The following is a 13,909-nucleotide window of genomic DNA, read 5'->3' as shown; positions in this document are numbered from 1 at the left end:
TCACATTGCAGTTTGCGAAACCTTGCTGTGCGCAAATTGGCTGCTGCATTTCCTACATTACAGCAGTTACTACACTTCAAAAGTACTTCATTGGCTGTAAAGTGCTTTGGGATAAGAACATAAGAAATAGGAGCAGGAGTAGGCCATTAGACCCCTCGATCCTGCTCCGCCATTCAATAAGATTATGGCTGTTCTTTGACCTCAACTCCACTTTCCCAGACGATTCCCATATCCCCTGATTCCCTTAGTATCCAAAAATCTATCGATCTCAGTTTTGATTTTACTCAACGACTGAGCATCCACAGCCCTCTGGGGTAGAGAATTCCAAAGATTCACAACCCTCTGAGTGAAGACATTCCTCCTCATCTTTATCCTAAATGGCCGATCTCTTATCCTGAGACTGTGCCCCCTCGTTCTAGACTCTCCAGCCAGGGAAAACAGCCTCTCAGCATCTACCCTGTCAAGCCCTCTTAGAATTTTATACATTTCAATGAGATCCCAAGGTCATGAAAGACATTATATAAATGCAAGTTCTTTCTTTCTTCTTTGTTTCCTTGAGAAGGCGGCTGACGCAGCAGCTAGCACTTCTAACTCGTGGTGACACCATTTGCAAATTAGCGATTCCAAGGCTTAGAGGCTTCTGAAATGCATTTATCCTTTTTTATGCATAGGACCCTTACAGCTGGCAGAGAAAGGAGACTTTCAACCCATTATGTTGGGCTCGCCTTGAACCCAGGTACCAGAGATAAATGGGGATTGTACTAAGCTACTGCAATGCCCAGTATTCAGCTGTGTCTTGCAGCTTTTATCTAATCTTATATCTGCCTTATTTAAACAATTGTAAACAATTTTACAACACCAAGTTATAGTCCAACAATTTTTATTTGAAATCTACAAGCTTTCGGAGGCTTCCTCCTTCGTCAGGTAAATGACACATTTACCTGACGAAGGAGGAAGCCTCCGAAAGCTTGTAGATTTCAAATAAAAATTGTTGGACTATAACTTGGTGTTGTAAAATTGTTTACAATTGTCAACCCCAGTCCATCACCGGCATCTCCACATCATTATTTAAACAAGACACTTAAGGGGTAGAATTTCCACAGGGCTTCTGTTGTAACTTTGGTGGCAGATCAGTGGAAATCATGGAGAAACGTGTAAACAGCTGCCAGGGGGGTTTCTGGCAAAGTTATGGTGGGAGAACCCCCGTGGAAATTCCAGGCCTTGGTATCAACTGATTCTCTACCTGCTTCGATTTAGCCCTTTGAACAGCGTTAATGAGATTTCCCATTTCAGTGACACCCTATCCCCAGGTCACAGATAACATGTTCAAAACAATGTCTTGTTTACAGGGGCCGATTATACAGCCTTGTTGCAATGTTGAGAGGCTCATCTGCTACAAAGAAAGGTTAGGTAATTTACGTAATATGCCGCTCCCTGTGCACACCGGAGGCAGCGCTAGGAGCACACTAGGGCCAGGGGCTAGGATATCAGGCACTAGCAACTCTTCATATTATTATAGTAGGTACAGCATAGGAGGAGGCCATTCGGCCCTTTGCCAGCTCTTTGAAAGAGATATCGAATTAGTCCCATTCCCAGCTTTTTTCCCTGTAAATTTTTTACCTTCAAGTATTTATCCAATTCCCTTTTGAAAGTTATTATTGAATCTGCTTCCACCACACATTCAGGAAATGCATTCCAGATCGTAACAACTCGCTGTGTAAAAAAATGTTTTCTCATGTTGCCTCTAGCTATTTTGCCGATCACCTTATATCTGTGTCCTCTGGTTATCGACCCTTCTGCCACTGGAAGCAGTTTCTCCTTATTTACTCTGTCAAAACCTTAAAGCACTGCTGGTCACCCTTAAAGTTATTCTGCCCTCAGGAAGGATAAAGCTATCCTACTTCTGAGGCGGTAGGAATGCTGCAGTCAGTCGAAGGATGCAGACTGAAGTGTTTGAGGATGGAGCTTTGAAGGTTCCTATTTGAGTGAAGGGACATCATCTTGTAAAGAGCACTGCCAGTGCTGAAAGGGTGAACGCAGTATCACGTGAACTGATGCTGGACGCACATGAGAAAGAGATTTGCTAAGGTCTGAAAGGTTGCCAAGATAATGTGGATCCACTTTTTCAAAATCACCTTGCATTACATCTCACTAGCCCTTAACTGTAAGCTAAGTGCGACATCATAGAGGAAACATACCCAGCATCTACTTTCCACATGTTACTTTAGGGTACAATGTATTGCTGCCATATACACATAAATCATGTAAGCTAGTAACACCAAGCACGTTGCCAACAAAAGCTAACTGCATGCTGTATGTTCACGGACTCACAAAAGGTGGATGTTAGCCTTGGCACTTGGGTAATACTATCACTGCTCTTTCTAATTCTACCACATGTCTTTATGATCTAATTAAAGGCATGAGTAGGTTTGCACTGGAAGAGGCCCGCTCTATATGGGAAGAAGGCTTTTAAAAAGCATTTGGACAGTTACATGGGTAAGATGGGTATAGAGGGATATGGGCCAAGTGCAGGCAATTGGGACTAGCTTAGTGGTATAAACTGGGCGACATGGACATGTTGGGCCGAAGGGCCTGTTTCCATGTTGTAAACTTCTATGATTCTATGATTCTAAGGCCTTTCAAATGCTGGGCCTGGAGACAAAACACACTGAAGACAACTGCACCATAAATTGTTAAGAGTTTTTGGGTCGGATTTTGCTATGAAAATAACGGTGAGGCTAACAGCACTCTCCGTTATCCATGTGCAAATTGGACAGCAACTTACGGCGACCGTGCATGCGCAGTCAAATGCGGAAATCCGGAAGTTGCTTTACGAGGTGCGACGCTCCTCCAAAACCTATGTGAAAGCGGCATCTCACTGTCTGGCCCATCTGAATGGCGTGAAGTTCCTGTACTTATCTGATAGATACGGACTAAACTTGCCAAAAAAAGTTAAGTCAAGTCATTTCAAATCTAAGTACCCTTTTAACAGCGTGGTAAGTCTTAATTATTGCCAAACAATCACTCCGGTACTGAAAATTAACTTTTACAAGTGTGGAGTCTCATTCCTTCAGATTTTAATTATTGTTTAAATTCCTTTTTTTTTACTTTTTCTTTCTGTCTCTTTTATCTGTGTTTCTTAATTTAATCTTTCTTACCTTCTCTTTATTTCTCTTTCTGTACCTGATTCGATATTGAATTCACTATTCTAACTTACACTTCCTGGTTCAGACTCTGCGCTGTTATTAACAATGTTTCAATCTAATTGGCCAAGGAGATACACAGTTGCTTACCCTGTTCACACAGGTCCCAGATGCCCTGTAGAGGGCGCCGCACTGTTTGGATCTCTAATTTACAGGAACTTGCCGTGCAAAACCCCATAGAAAATCTATGGGCAAGTGTAAGTCTAACAAACAGCACCTTTCATTGCCCACTCACAGCAACATCCAGCCCATTGAATTTGCATTTTGGTTTATACCTGTATTGCCCATAGTTTAATTTTAATTTATGTTTATGCAACAAGAGAATCAGCTTATGAGGGGTTAAATTCTATGGTCATGCAGCATTTTGTCTTAATATTAAGCAAGCAGGAATGAAACTAGGTTGGTGGCCGTGGTAATTTGAAGTGTTGATTAGCTACCCCAAGAGACACATAACAGCATCAAAGCTGCTTATTTATGCAAATTTCTATAGCTTTGAAACAATGTGAATACTTCAGGGGTCAGTAGGTGGTAAACTAGGTTATCAACAAAGACGGCGTCCATTCAATGTTGATAGCCAACCAAAAAGCAAAATACTGCAGGCGAAGGAAATCTGAAAGAAAAACAAAACGTGCTGGAGACATTCAGCAGCTCAAGCAGCATCCATCAAGAAAGCACGAGTCAATTGACATTTCAGGTGTAAACCCTTTCTCAGTATTTTCGCGAGGGGCGCTGCCTGATCTGCGGAGTATTTCCAGTGTTTTCTGTTTTTGTTTTTGATAGCCGGCCATTCTGAATTAATAAATGACATATCGTTTTCCCACAGTTCTAAGGGTGGGTCCAATTTGGCACCCTCGGTGATTGTCAGTCCGGCAAGTCTAGCCCCAGCCTTGCATTCTTAAGGGGCTGGCTTTCTCTCTCTCTTTTTCAGATAAGTAAATCCAACCAGCTTGTAAAGAGAGAAGAACCACAAAGTGTTAGAATAGCTAGCTTGAAAGTGGACCTACACCTAGGGTGTCAGTAAAGTTGCATCTTTCTTATTTTTTATGAAACAAGGAGCATAGGGAAATGACTGTCATCACTGTGAAATCTGCGTTCTGTTCATTCAGGGATTTTATGTAAAATAAATCAGTTTGTTTGTTTACAGTCGTGCCTGTACTTGAAAGAGTGCTTTTCTATCCATCTTCTGTAGTCAGAAGAACGCATGTGGTGGCCTGTGCGATATTGCAGTGGACAGTATATGAAGCATTATATTATGATCCCCTGGTCATGATACTGTTTAACGAGACATTGGACAATAAAAGGGGTACAATCCAGCTTATAGGAGAAGCAAAGTCAGTTTATGGGAGCACGCAGAGATACTGAACCAGTGCAAAACCTGAAAATCTGTAACATTGTTGACAGCTTTGGTTGCAATCTGAATTGTCTCTGTAGAACAAAAGGAATTTTAACATTTTTAAAATTTAAAACTGAACTGAACAGTAACATAGTGATATTCAGAAATGTCAAAAAGATCAAAAGATGTAGATAATGTAGAGGAAAGAGCAAAAGCGCGAGAGTTTCAACTAAAAGATTGAGAGTTTCAGTTAGAGAGTGAACATGAATTCAAGGCCACTGAGAATGAAACTGCACCAGCATAAAGTCAAGGAGGAGTGTCGTCACACTCTTGAACTGGCAGAGAAACACATATCAACAGTGAGTCTGTTAGGTGAGGCTGTGGAACACTTTGCCCATAATTTTGTTAAATCTAATGATTCCAAATTATTTTTAGACACTGAGTTGCTAGCTTGCCAGTGGTAAATCACTCACAGCGTTTTCTCATGTTGATTCAGTCAACAGTATGAACTATGATGTTGTAAAATGTGCTGCTCTTGATGCCTTAACACCTGAACCCTATGGGCAAAAGTTTAAGAAATTAAGGAAAATATAGAAAAAGTAGAAGATATTTGGAAACTTTGGTTAGAGAGAGAAAGTTTGATTGATTCCAAGAGTTTTTAATCACCTAATATTAAGGGATAGATTTATGGGAATAGTTCCAGATGATTTAAGAGTATGATTATTTAACCAGGACAGTGAAGCTTCCATGCAGTTAGATGAATGCACCAATCATTTTGTGGCCTTGCAAGCACCAGTGAACCATCGTACGGGTCAGATGCTGTCCCATGAATGAACTACTCGATGGGCCAGCTATTCAGGCCACATGCAGTGAGTCCAGGTTAGTCTCGTGGAAAAGAACAAAGAAGAGTGAGGTCAGAGAAATAAAGGCCTAACTGAAACTCTCAATCTTTTAGTTGAAACTCTCACACTTTTGCTCTTTCCTCTGCATTGTCTACATCTTTTGATCTTTTTGACATTTCTAAATTTCACTGTATGTTACTGTTCAGTTCACTTTTAAATTTTAAAAACGTTAAAATTCCTTTGTCTACGGAGACAATTCAGATCTCAACCAAAGGTATCAACAATGTTACAAATTTTCAGGTGAGAAGGAATAAATGGTGGTGTCAGAAGAGGAGCAGAAGCCTCTGGATGGCAACATGGATGTCATCAATGAGTCCCTGTACCGTGGGAAAATCAGCAGATGTTGCTACTTGGTAGGAAAGAATATGAAAATGTTGGCCCTGCTCAACAATGCATCAATCACCTGTCTGATACATTGGTGAGCAGCAAATCGATTGATATTGCCCATCTTCCCTGTGCTAGCCCAGAAGGAGGCAAAGACTTTAAAGTTGAGGACAATGGTGACCTTGAATTCCACTGGCAATACCATTTCTATGATTGAAGTTGGCTGCATGTCTCCTCGCAGCAGATGGCACAGCTCTGCACCTACCTCCTTGCCCAATCTGAGTTTGCAAAAGTAATTCTCCTCTGCCAATGCCAGGTGACTATATTCGAGCTCTAGTTAGGGTTGGTGGCATAATAGTGAGGGTAGGTAGTAGCATGGCCGATCTCCCTGGCATTGCTTCTTTATTCTCCCTTGTCATCCTGTGTGTTTTCCTGTGATGTAGAGCACTAAAAGAAATTCCTATATCTTGACATGGAATGGCAAGAGAGAAAAAAAACAATGTACCTTTAAGGGATCCCTCCCCAACTGCCAATGACCTTTGTTGGCTTTCAATGCTCACTTTAAATGGGAAAGTCTAGCACTGTGCAAGAACAGGACAAGAAAACAGGAAGATTGCAAATTGCTCCATGATGTCCAAATATGAATAAAATTTGACTGCTCAATTAGGTGTGAGAGAGAGAGCACCACCAGCAGATAACCAGGCCAGGAAGCTTGTGCACACTGCAATTTGGCCGGCAAGCTCAATATCCTGACCCAGCTCGCTGAGCAATGGCCGACAAAGGCACTTTCAACGGCAAGGATTTCTACTCCCATGTCAAAAGCTTAAACTGGGATGGTGGAACTGAGTCCTAGAGGCCCTGAATGGAAAAGTAATAACAGCTGCAGGAACTGGCACACAGAAAGCGCAATGGTGAACTTTCACAGCGTCTATAGCCATCTGAGTTACGATGACTGATTGACTCTGTTACTGTGTGCAGGCGACTCTCATTGTTTCAGTATTGGTTTCCCAGCTGACTGACTCTGTTAGTATAGCAGTGGTGTGATTTACAATGATTGGTTTTGCATTAACGTTTGAGGTCAATTTTATCTGAAAAAAACATTCCGCTACGGATAGAAGTTTTCTCAGAACCAGCCGGCAGAATTGCTTGAGCCGGACGGACACTGGGAAGTATTACAAACGTAATATCGTAGCAATCAATGGGTTAACGGTTCTAGAATTCAGCTGGTTCTAAAGCACTAGCATAGGATTTGACAGCAGCAGTTCAGAACAATTCTTTTTAAAGGTGTGTCATGGTAAACACTTGCTGCCGTATCTCATAATGAAGCTAGATCTCCGCATGTTATTCTTTGTTAATAAATTGTTAATATAAGATTACATTGCATGCACGAGCTTGATTTCTAAATGGAACCAGAAACCATAAATAGGAACTTTATGCTCCTTAGGATTGGAAGATTGTGGCCAGAACCTCTGCAATTTCCACCCTTATTTCCCTCAGTAACCTAGGATGCATCCCATCTGGACCGGGTGACTATTCTACTTTGAGTACTGTTCCATTAAAAAATGCACAACAAAATGTGCAGAGCTTAATGGAATGCCACCCTTATAACAATGTACTTTGAAGAAAGAAATTAAATATATTGAGGCGAACCAGAAAAAAGTAGCAATAAGAGAGCAAGGAAATTCCATAAACACATAAGGAATTCAACTAATAATCCCATTCACTAAAGGTGATTGAAAATCACGTCAAAGGACTTGTAACTAAGAGAAACGTTTAAGTGAAGTGTAACAGACTGAAAAGCTTACAGACTTTAATGACTACAAGCTTCTCTTGAATATGTTGAAAAGAACAAAAGGACAGGTAAAATATATTTTATTTTTAGAATAATATGTATTTTTATTGAAGAAGTGTTGGTGCAAAACAATACAAGAATAGGCTGAAAAAGGATACAATATTAAATTAAAAGCATCTGCAAACCAGCAACGTTTTTGTACAAAGTTAAGGGGTTTCAGCGGAAACGCAAATAGAAACAAGAGATAACAATACAAATAAAATGATGATTTATTCTGTAAATGAATTTGCAAATTAAAGTCTAAATCAAAAAGAAGGGAATTAATGCAATAACCATAAGGACGTTGCAATGGAAACAAAGACATTTGGGAATTTCAGTGGCCCATGTAAAAATTCACTGCATTGAATCTGCACTGCACAGCTGACCTGCTCCATAAACAAATTTCCATAGCAGCTTTTGAAAAATTAGAAAGCACACAGAACACTACATAACATCACATCACACCACACCCGAGACTTTGCATTCTTCTTTCCTGAGAAAGATTGTGGCAGTGACACTATAACATCAACAAGTTCCATCCCACCACCAAACTCACCATGGACTACTCCTCAGAATCGGTTTCATTCTTGGACACACGAATCTCCATCAAAGACGGGCACCTCAGCACCTCACTCTACCGCAAGCCCACGGACAACCTCACGATGCTCCACTTTTCCAGCTTCCACCCTAACCACGTCAAAGAGGCCATCCCCTATGGACAGGCCCTGCGAATACACAGGATTTGCTCAGACGAGGAGGAACGCGATGGACACCTACAGACGCTGAAAGACGCCCTCGTAAGAATGGGATATGACGCTCGACTCGTCGATCGACAGTTCCGACGGGCCACAGCGAAAAATCGCATAGACCTCCTCAGAAGACAAACACGGGACACAACCAACAGAGTACCCTTCGTCGTCCAGTACTTCCCCGGAGCGGAGAAACTGCGCCATGTTCTTCGCAGCCTTCAACATGTCATCGATGATGACGAACACTTCGCTAAGGCCATCCCCACGCCTCCACTACTTGCCTTCAAACAGCCACCTAACCTCAAACAGACCATCGTTCGCAGCAAATTACCCAGCTTTCAGGAGAACAGCGTCCACGACACCACACAACCCTGCCACGGTAACCTCTGCAAGACATGCCAGATCATCAACACAGATACCATCATCACACGAGAGGACACCACCCACCAGGTGCATGGTTCATACTCCTGTGACTCGGCCAACGTTGTCTACCTCATACGTTGCAGGAAAGGATGCCCCGGAGCACGGTACATTGGCGAGACCATGCAGACACTGCGACAACGGATGAACGGACACCGCGCGACAATCGCCAGACAGGAGGGTTCCCTCCCAGTTGGGGAACACTTCAGCAGTCAAGGACATTCAGCCACCGATCTTCGGGTAAGCGTTCTCCAAGGCGGCCTTCGAGACACACGACAACACAAAATCGTCGAGCAGAAATTGATAGCCAAGTTCCGCACCCATGAGGACGGCCTCAACCGGGATCTTGGGTTCATGTCACGCTACATGTAACCCCACCAGCGAAAAAAAGTTATCTGTTTTTAATACAACGGGTCATTCTCTCTCTTTCTCTGCCTTTCAGATGTTTCTCTCTCTCTCTCTGTCTTTGTGTTCTGACCGTTTGTGTATTCAGTAGTCTTGTATGTAATGTTTCTCTGTCTGAACACTATTCAACTCCTTTGATTGCCTTGATAACGGGCAGTTGGAAAGATTATCTGTAATCACCAGGCATTGTTCTCTGACTATATATGCTGTACCTTTATGGAATCCCACACTCACCTGACGAAGGAGGAAGCCTCCGAAAGCTTGTGATTTCAAATAAAGCTGTTGGACTATAACCTGGTGTTGTAAGACTCCTTACATCAAAAATTTGAATTAGGGAGCAAGAAGCTCCTACATAAAATTGATGGGACAACTCACAGTGTGGGAGGGGTGGGGGGGAGGGGAGAGAACGGGTAACAATGAATTCAGCAACAACAATCTTAGAAGCTGCCCATAAAATTAGTAACTGTTCTAAAGATAATTGTAATCTTCTTTCCCATCATTTTAGGTGTCCTGCCCCTAACTGTTCTCATGTTACCACACAGCAATTTCTGTGCTTCCTGCCAGAATTCTCCATGTAGCACTTGGAATAAAAGCAGTAATGCACTGCCACTGATTGACTATCCTAGAATTCTCTAACTCTCCAGATGTGGCTATAATGGTGAGAAACACTTGAGGAATACCCAAGAATATCAAGATGGAAATGATTTAATTAGAGACTCTCAAGGCAATGACCTACTTATTGTCACAAACTAGCAATAGATATTGTGCCGCTTTTCTAGGTGAATGTATCTTGTGATCTGCTGAAATTAGCACTGGCCAACACCAATGTTATCAAGCGATCATTCAATTATTACCATCATGCATTTTTTGCATTCACTAAATTTATCCTTTTGAGATATTGGAGGCAATTTTAACCTAACCCGCCCCTTGGGAAACTGATGGGATTAGGTGCAACGCTCCATTGAAGCCAAAGGAGAGTAATATTGGGCGAGGTGTAAAACCTGTGTTCCATCCGATCCTATGGGTTTCCCACCCAGCGAGTCAGGTTAAAATCACCCCCCCATTGTAGCGGGAGTTTAAGCGAAATACCGTGTATACTCATGTATAAAACTAGAAGTTTATGTTAGGTTTACTTCCTAGTGGAGCAATTTCCCCAAAGGTGCTAGACACAATAGCAGCAACATACCTGTGCTTTCCTGTCAGCAGTTGCTCTGCTCTGTTCCTCCAGCATTGTGATATTTAAATGGCAACTCTTCCTCCCAACTCTCGACTGCGCTCCTGGCTCCCACATCAGATACAGCCCGGTAGGATAGACACAAAGAAAATTTTTAAATTAGCTACGGCAGCCATGACAGAAGTCAAGAGAGTGAGTTGCTATTTGAATATCAAAGTGCTGGAGGACAGGAGAGGAGCAGCAGCGGATGGCAACAGCTGATAGGAGAGCGTTGGTATGTTGCTGCTTCTGGCTTCAACAGCTTTACAGCAACTGCTTCACTAGGAGGTAGACCTGAGCGAGGATATAACCAATACATAAAACAACATCCCCCACATTTTTAGCCCCAAGCATGCATACAAATTCCTTGTCTTACAGTGAGTACATACAATACTTTGCTCAAACTGGTAGGAACTAGTAAGAAAGTGCTGGTTGAAATAAGAAAGAACAGAGAGAAGATATATTTGTGAATGCCAGCGCACATGGAAGTGAGATGGAAAGAAGCTGTTTAACATTGACCTTATATTAGGGCCATCATTTTTCTGGATTTTTGAGTGGAATTTTACAGGGTCGCTCAATACATGGGTCACCTTATACACGAATCCCTGGCAAGGCCCACCTTCGCCCATCTGGAGGTTAGTATTCCTCAACTCACTCAGGGTTCCAGCCTCCAGAGATACCCTGGGTCTCAACTAAGCGAGGCAGGCAGGAACTCCCAATGCAAGGTGGCCCTATCCTGACTCCACCCTCCCTCCCCACGCCTCAACAACACTTGCCTTGTGAGGGGTGGAGCAAGGTTCTGTCCTTTACAAGGCACGTTAGAAACTCTTGGAAATGGCTGAGAATCCGCAGGAGACTGATGGAACCCCCAAAGATTTTTGGGGTCAGTGTTGTTTATTCAGACCTTTGTCCACTGGCAACTCTGTATTCAAATATAGAATATGGTACAGCATGTGACACCATTATTATTCATTGTTTGTATAGGACAGCCCGATAATGCCAAACTTTGCAGCCCAGGGCTTCAGCAGCTGCACACAGGTTCATGTCTACAGCCAGTTCAGGAGTATTGGTAGAGTCCTGAGAAAAGTTATCTGCCCATCCTCTTGGCCAAAGTCTGGTGCATAGCTCAGGGAGAACTAATTGTGGGAAAACGGAAATAAATTGATACCTCAGAAAAAAATGTAAAAATATTTATAATATAAATTTTTTATGTTTTATGTCATAGGCCCAATGATAGTCGAGAGTCGAGAGTCATTTGTAAAGCTAAACAAAATGATTAACAATAACATAAGAATGGTATCACCCAGTGTACCAGTTATTGTAGTGTAGGGTTCTAATCATGTTAGATATCACAATACAACACAAGATATGCCACAATTAGGGGCATTTAACAGAATCTATTCTGCCAATTCTTCTTCATCTTCAAATCATTGACTTCTATCTATGAACCATTCCATGGTTGCCAGCTGTTCTCCAGTACCCCATTCAAGTGGCCATTTTTTGTGTGTGAGCCTTAACAGCCAGCGCTGGCAGGTTATTCAACTCTGGGAGCATCACAGCTAAGCCCAATCATGTCGTTATTCAAGGTCCACATGTGCACAGTTTCAGCAGGGGGTCACTGGATAATTATCAGGAGGAGGATACTGGCCATTTTTCCCCTCCCTAATCGGGGATGCTCAGACCAATTGTGGTGTCTCGACTGAGATCAGAAGACTCAGCAGAAGCCAGGGATCAAATCTGGGGTCTTCCTCATCTTTTTGGCCAGCTATTCACTATGTTAAATAACTGGGCCAATGGTAAAGCTAATGGATTTTTTAAATTTCACACTCAGTGATGATGTTGCTATTTTTTTGTTTAGCTCTCCCCCAAAAACGATAGACACCAGATATTGTAAACGCAAAAAATAATGTAGCAAAGCTCCACTCTGCTATAAACATAACCACCAGCTACAAATTTTTGAAAGATTTATGACAATTTTTAATTTAGAAAGTAATGTTTTGTCAAATAGAGACTAAGTGGTCACGATAGCAACGAACATTAGTAATCACTATTTCCTTCTCTTTCCATTTGGTATTTCTAATGAAACTTATCAGAAAACAGCGAGGATTTCAGTTTATAATGATTTGGTTCTGTGGGACTTGTGGCACATACCAAGGCTAAGCAAAAATTATCTTTCATCTCAAAAGGGTGTCATTTAAGAATTTTAGAATGATCCCAACTAAACTCCAAAGAAATCAAAATAAGTTCTTCAACTTCATTAATGTTTCATTTTCTGCAAAATCTGGCAGCATTACACAGAAGGGTAAATTGAACAATTTGTTCTCCTAGCGGGGAGTTGGGCTCTAAGGGACTGCATATCGCAAATTCAGACTATTATCTTTTAGCCCTATCTCTGACCCAAGCTCCCTTTGAATGGGACAACTTTGCTGGAAGCACAGGATTGCTGAATTTATCCTAAAATGTCTAAAAATTAGTAAACATTTGTAGGGCAAAACTTTTCCTTTCAATAATTTTAATGGAAAAGTCAGTGATTTCCTGTTTTATACTCACTTCAACTTTTCCATTGAAATTAGTGATTGGAGGAATTTCACCCCTCAATATTTTAGCCATGTAAAAAATACTGAAGTGATATTCTCCTTCTCACCTACTCTGTGCCCCAAGAAGAAGACACCAGACACAAAATTCGATTAGATGGGTGGATGAAGGAAAAGAAGGTCAAGGGAAATGGGAACAGGTTGGGTAAATGTGAGTAGAACTATTTGCTCATGCGTAGGATAAATGCCGACATGGACTGGCTGGGCTGAATGGCCTGTTTGCGTGTTGTAACTTCTGTGTATTTCTATGACACAAGATACATATTGTTCATCGAGATGATTCCGCGATACCACACACCAAGTAGGAAACCATGCCTCGTGGGGATTTTGGGTTGTTGAATCAGGGCTACAATGTTGTAGCTCAATCTTTGAACAATGCTCCCTGCAAGTAGTGCTGCAAGTAGTAGGGTTGCCAACTCTGGTTGGACGTATTCCTGGAGGTTTCGTCACGTGACCTCCCACCTCCAACCACCCCGCCCAGCCAAACAGCCTATTTACCCCATCTCCAATATTTGTATAACTAATAAAGGAAAATGTAGTGGGAGTTGTGTATAGGCCCCCTGGTAGCAGCTGTGAAGTGGCAGAGTGTATAAATGCAGTGATTAGACAAGCATGTAGCAGAGGCACAGTGGTTTTAATGGGGAATTTTAACTTTCATTCTGACTGGGATAAGCAGACGAGCTCATGTCAGGAAGGTAGTGAATTTTTTGAGTCTGTTCAAGACAGCTTTCTGCAACATTACGTCCTAGAACCAACAAGAGGGCAGGCCATATTAGATTTAATAATGAGTAATGAGCCAGATTTAGTTAACAGCCTAATGGTGTGTGAACATTTATCTAAAGCGATCATAATATGATCAAATTCAATGTAACGTTTGAAAGGGAGAAACCCGTATCAGCTACCAAGATTCTAAATTTAGATAAGGCCGATAGTAA

General features: G+C 41.9%; 1 protein-coding gene across 1 annotated transcript in view; it reads right to left on the bottom strand.

The window, feature by feature from the left end:
- The window catches only part of LOC137342649 (G patch domain-containing protein 8), a 448,547-nt gene that overhangs the window by 366,666 nt on the left and 67,972 nt on the right, over positions 1-13,909 (bottom strand). The gene's annotated exons all lie outside the window — the stretch shown is intronic.

The sequence above is a fragment of the Heptranchias perlo genome, chromosome 2 (assembly GCF_035084215.1).
Source record: "Heptranchias perlo isolate sHepPer1 chromosome 2, sHepPer1.hap1, whole genome shotgun sequence".
Taxonomy (NCBI): Eukaryota; Metazoa; Chordata; class Chondrichthyes; order Hexanchiformes; family Hexanchidae; genus Heptranchias; species Heptranchias perlo.
Note: the sequence above shows the minus strand (reverse complement) of the source record. Positions and strands in the feature narration are given on the sequence as shown.